Genomic DNA, 6,025 nt, shown 5'->3' on the forward strand with positions numbered 1-6,025 from the left:
AGAAGAATAGAGTCCATCCCCTATCCAGGAGTATGGATCCAGAGCCAAAACTGTGCGTCGAAGTAAGCCCCACCAGATCCAACTGGTAATGCTCCACCTCCCTCACCAGTTCTGGCTCCTTCCCCCCCAGTGAGGTGACATTCCACGTCCCTAGAGCTAGCCTTTGCTGCCCGGGTCTGGTCCGTCGAGGCTCACGACCTTCACTGCCACCCATATGGCAGCGCACCTGACTCCTGCAGTTTCTCCAATGGGTGGTGGGCCCAAGGGATGTAGAGGGGGGTTTCACGTCGCTTCTTCGGGCTGTGACCGGCCAGGATCCGTGACAGGCCCGGCCACCAGGTGATCGCCGACGAGCCCTCCATCTGGGTCTGGCTCCAGACGGGGGCCCCGGGCTTCCTCCGGGCAGGGTAACTCCTCCTCTTGCTGTTTTATCCATGGAGTCTTTGTTTAAATGGTGGAATGTAAAGTAAAATGTATTAATGTAATTTCTTTGCACCCTGAATACATGTGTACAAATTAATAATTAATTCAAGGTGAAACATATTTTTTACAAGAATATTAATATTAAGGGTAACTCCAAATGACCTGCACAAAATGTGCATTTTCATAAAATTTCAGATTTTTACTTAAAAACAAAAAGATTATTCTGCATTTTGCAAACCTCATGCCATTGCCCCCCCTATATTTAATATATATATTTTTTTACTTTACTGGAAAAGTAACAAAAATCAAATATCAAAATAACTTAAAACACAATAATGAGAACTGTATTCAACTAATTGTTTTGTGTGAATTGCATTTTTTTTTTTATGTATTATTGAATTATTAAAAAAAATAGGTGTCACGTCATTAACTCCAAGGCATCAGAGATAATTTCTTGCTCAAGGGCACAATGGGGATAACTCTTAGCTTGTTTTATTTAGAGATCAAACTAGCATTTTTCTTTCTGTATCCCTTTCTTTCACTCAAAACACACACACATATACAGTACACTTAAAATATTAGAGAAGAGGCTTTTGGCATCACTTTTGCAGTTTAGTATCCTGCAGCTGGTGGAGACATGCATTGTGCCCCCTTATCAATCCATATTATGGTGTGCCAAGACGACTTCCACTCTAAGCTGGTTTTCAGAAGCTGACCACGAGGCCCAGCAGTAGAAGGCAGTAAATAAAACCCATAAATGTCCTACCGCAGACAACCAGCAGACAGTAGCCCATTCAATGTTAATAGGAGAGCATTGGTTACAGAGTTTAAATAATGGCCTCCTGCCTCTATCTCTGGGGTCAGATACCCTAGGTGGCTGGATTTATAGAGTTAGCAAATTGCTTTTCTATGCTCAATCTTCGCCTCTCTCTGTCTGCTCATCCTTTCTTTCAACACTGCGCGTGGATGATTGAAAGGAACAGAAGGCAGATTTGCCTGTTTTTCACTACCGAAGAGCAGGACGTGTCTCAAGGCCGGCGGAAAGCACAGAAAGGTGCTCATCAAAGGTGCACAACTCTCCTGACGCATTCCATTACGAAGACATTTCTCACAGTGCCTTGACACAGCCCTAAAATGCTTTATTCCAGGATAGTTGGAGATGAGGCCACCGGTGATGCTGCTGTCAGTCAGAGTGATTGTGATGACTGAGGATGTGACTTTGCTTCTCAACTTCAGAGGCTCAAAGCTTGTTTTAGAATTTCCCTTGACTTCTGGTTCATATCCTCTATCAGGACCAAGGTAAACAGAGGCCATGGGATTGCAGGCAAAAGCATCAAAAGCCAGAAAGGAAGAAAATAAGACAAACAGCTTATATATCCAATGTGACATGGGCTGTACATGAAGAACACTCAAACTTAAAAGGAATAGTTCACCCAAAAATAATATTCTCTCATCACTTTGCTCATCCTCATGCCACTGCAAACTCATGTTACTTTTTTCCTCTGCAGAACACAAAGATATTTTTAAGAATGTATGAGGTGCCTTTGTCCATATAGTGTAAGTCAATGCAGTCCAATACTTTCAAGCTCCAAAACTATAAAAGCAGCTTTAAACTAATTAATATGACTCAAGTGATTTAATCCATGTCTTCTGAAGTGTTGCAATCGTTTTGGGTGAGAAACTGACCAAAAGACCTTATTCACTATAAACCTTGACATCCGAGGTCTCCTTGGCAAATTAATGAGAGAAGCTCATTCATAAACTTCCATGTGCTTGATGCACATGGAGATATTTTTTTAAATCTTTGTTTGGGTTCAGCTGAAGAAAGAAAGTCATACACATCTTAGATGGCATGAGGGTGCATGAATTTTCATTTTTGGGTGAACTATCCCTTTAAATTTTTATCGGTTTCTCACTAAATGGGATTTATCACTTCTGAGAACATAGATTAAACCACTCCAGTCATATGGGTTACTTTTATGCTGCCTTAATGCCCTTTTTTGGAGCTTGAACTTGTGTTTTTGTCCATCGACAAAAACACCTCATTCCTCAAAATATCTTTGTGTTTGGAAAAAAAAGAGTGTGAGATAGCATAAGTGTGAATAAATGATGAGGATGATTTTTAGGTGTGCTATTTCTTTAAACTTCTGCAATTAATTCAGTACAAACTGCTTAATGTAGAGACTCATTTCAATGTTGCATTTCATTAACACAGAACCAAAGCCCTAAATGTACCTATTTTTTGCTGCCTTGCAAGCACATGCAAATCTATTGTTTTTAAACCATCTTGAACTACGCTACAAAGAATCAGCAAAACCTTCAAACTGAACTTTAAAAATGCTCAGAAAAGTTTCTCTCTCACAGAATCTGTTGCTACCAAGCGCTCAACGAGTCTGCTATAACTCCTGACATTTTTAGAGCAAGTAAGGCAGAAACAAAAACAAGGTAAACTTTCCCTGATACTGATTTGTGTTCAAGGCACCATCTGAGCAACTAAATAATGCAGTCCAAATGCTGATGAGGAGAGGGGAAACAAATCACCAAGAAAATTAGTTGCAATATAGTGGTACATGTAGCACCAATAATAGTTCCTGTCAACACATTTCAAAATGCGCAGTGTCATTACAACACTGGGTGTTCCAAAGTAAATGTGTTGTATGCAATCACATCACTCAAAATTATAGGAGCATGTTTATCACACATTCAAAATAATAACTGCAGGAGAGGGAATGAATATGCATGATCTCTGAAAAGATAGAGATGTTCTGTGACAAAGGAATAGACTTTGAATGACTGCATGTTTCTTTTCATGCTGTCAAATTACACTAAATTGAAAAAAATAAATTAAAACGAGAAAACAATGGATGAACTTGCATGATCTGGGGATAGAATAGGGGGACGCAGGATGTGCTCTCGTGAGGAGGGTGCGCGTGAGGGGTTGTGCGTGGATGCCGCGGAGAATAGTGTGAAGCCATGTGATTAAATGTGAGGATTGACGGTATCGGAAGCGGAGGCAACTGTGATTCATCCGCCACCACGAGGACTTTGGGAATAGGGCATTCCAAATTGGAGAGAAAACTGGAAGGAAATTCAAAACGAAACAAAAAAAATTGCAATTTAAGCCCAAAATCATGAATTCTATGATATCATGCGTTTATTCCAGAGCACTGGCTTCAAAGTGTACTTTTTATATTTTCCACCAGATGGTGGCATTTTTGTCAAGATTAGCCTATGGAGCAAATGCATTCTTTTTTCTGTATTATAGAGCACTGCAGGCCAATTGAATAAATTATCCAGTTTGTGGGTGTGTTGGTAAAGATGTCAGAGTGTGTTGTATTTGTGTATTGAGAAATGTGCGTGTGTGATATTTAAAGGGTTAAAATCCTGAAAATAAATTGTAGTTATGATCAGGACTGTTGTTGGTTATAAAAAAATCAGTCAGTGAAAGTGGAAAATGATATATAATAATTTATATATTTTTTTTCGTTGTTTTTTTTTTTTTAATATCTGACACTGCACAAAAAATAATAATGAATCAAAATCAATTTTGTTGCTAATCATTGGCATATCCCAGACTGTGATAATTCCGCCCAAAAATCCATTAGCCTTCAGTATATGGAAAATATACCCCCCAAATAAAAAACAACAATGGCATTATATAAACAAACTGGCATTTAAAGGGTTAAAATCCTGAAAATGAAATAATATTTGACCGTTATTATCATGACTGATGTAGATTTAAATAAAAACAACCAAAATAAAATAATATATAACTGAGTGACTGTTTACTGGCACACAAGGGTTCAACCTCAACCTCATATTTTAGCACTGTCATGTGATTTAGAGACAAATGTCAAAACCAGCACGTTTTCAAAGTGTCAAGTGAGGCGCTGTAAAGAACAGGAGGCAAAATACTAATAATTACGGGTAAGAAAAAATAACTTTCACCGTGATAGATTTATTTCCAACGGCCGTAAGCGACAGAGCATTTTAAATCAGCTGATAAAGACAGCGCTAGACTGGTCAAACGATTTAAGCGTCAATGGCACACGAGAAAAAAATTCTCTTTAAAAACCGTCAATTATTCAATATACACCGGCTTGACATGTTAACCGGAACGACAGGAAAGATTTAGGATGCCGTTCAAATTAGCGAACACCTCCTTGCGCCAAGAAAAAAGCAAGACGCAGCACAACGAATATAACAAAACGCGGGATTCTCGAGACGCGTTTTTAAAAGTTCTCTGAACTTGAAAACGCGGTTCTTCTTCGCGAGACGCGGCGCAACGGTGAAAGAGGTCTATATCTCACGTATGTCTACATAAAAAAAACTATTGGAACTTAGCACAGACAGAAAGAAAAAACGCGTTCCTATCAAAGGCCGTTTCATGAACGTGCATTACCGGCAGATTTCCCTGTTCATTTAAACCAGTACAACGCTGCACGTGAATTTAAAGGCTCTAACCGTAGCCGCACGTCACACTTTTTTTTATTACCAGCAAACAAAGTCTTACCTTTTACCCTCAGAATCTGTGAAAGTGAAGCCCTTCAGATATCCATTTTACGCGAACGCTCAGCTGGCAAGAAAGCGACGGGCAGACGGTGAAGAACGGAAAATCTCTCACACATTAAACAGGACATCAGCCGTGAAAGGTGGATCGCGCGCGCTCGTTTGTGTGGTTATGTGCCTGCAGAATGCATCGTTTTAAGTTGTGCACATGCCTCGATTTATGATAACGCATCGGTTGTAATCCCGTAGGTGAGCCCGTATTCTTCATTCACTTCAGATGAAGTTTGCTGAACGGCGTCGTGTCGCGCTCGGCACGAATGAGAAAACACATTGACGCGCGGGATCTCCAGAGCACGTCAGAAACACGGAGATTTGTCACGCAGAGTTGAAAGCGCTTGCTTGCATGAGGCAGGTCGTGCGATGTGGTTTGCTCACAATGCATTGATGCTGAAATTTCCTTGGACGTGTCCCTAGACCAAGTTACATGAGAGATGATTGCCGTGTTTCTTCAGAAAAACAATGGTCTTTATTTCATATTTTAGGGAGTAGCACAGTGATGGAGGATTTAGAGAAAAGCGGTATACAAACCACATTAAAACCGGGTTGAGGTCCTTTAAATAAATAATTCATCCAAAAATGAAATATCTCTCATCGTTTACTTACATTAATGCCATCCCAGATGTGTTACTTTCTACTGCAGAAAACAAATGAAGATTTTTAGGATATTTCAGCTCGGTTTGTACATTCAATGCAAGTGAATAGAGACCAGAACTTTGCAACTCTATAAAGCCAGCTTAAAAGTTATCCATGAGTAGTTAAATCATGTCTTCGGAAGCGATATGATGGGTGAAAAACAGATCAATAGGATTGTTTTTATGCTGCCTTTGTGCATCAAAGTTTTGGTCACCATTCACTTGCATTGTTGGATCTACAGAGCAGAGATGTTCTTCTAAATATCATCAGGTGTTCAGCAGAAAAAATAAAGTAATGCACATCTGGGATGACATGAGGGCGAGTAAAGGATGAGAGAATTTTCATTTGTGGGCGAACTATCCCATTGAGCAAAATCAGTCTTTTAAAACTGGCTAATTAT

At 39.7% G+C, this 6,025-nt stretch overlaps 1 protein-coding gene across 1 annotated transcript in view; it reads right to left on the bottom strand.

Moving 5' to 3' along the window:
* Positions 1 to 5,228, bottom strand: part of drp2 (dystrophin related protein 2) — a 261,720-nt gene extending 256,492 nt beyond the window's left edge. The window contains exon 1 of the mRNA XM_052154732.1: positions 4,937 to 5,228. The gene's annotated coding sequence lies outside the window, so the exon portion shown is untranslated. The remainder of the gene's footprint in view (positions 1 to 4,936) is intronic.
* Positions 5,229 to 6,025: the final 797 nt, after the last annotated feature.

Source organism: Xyrauchen texanus, chromosome 23 (assembly GCF_025860055.1).
Source record: "Xyrauchen texanus isolate HMW12.3.18 chromosome 23, RBS_HiC_50CHRs, whole genome shotgun sequence".
Classification (NCBI taxonomy): domain Eukaryota; kingdom Metazoa; phylum Chordata; class Actinopteri; order Cypriniformes; family Catostomidae; genus Xyrauchen; species Xyrauchen texanus.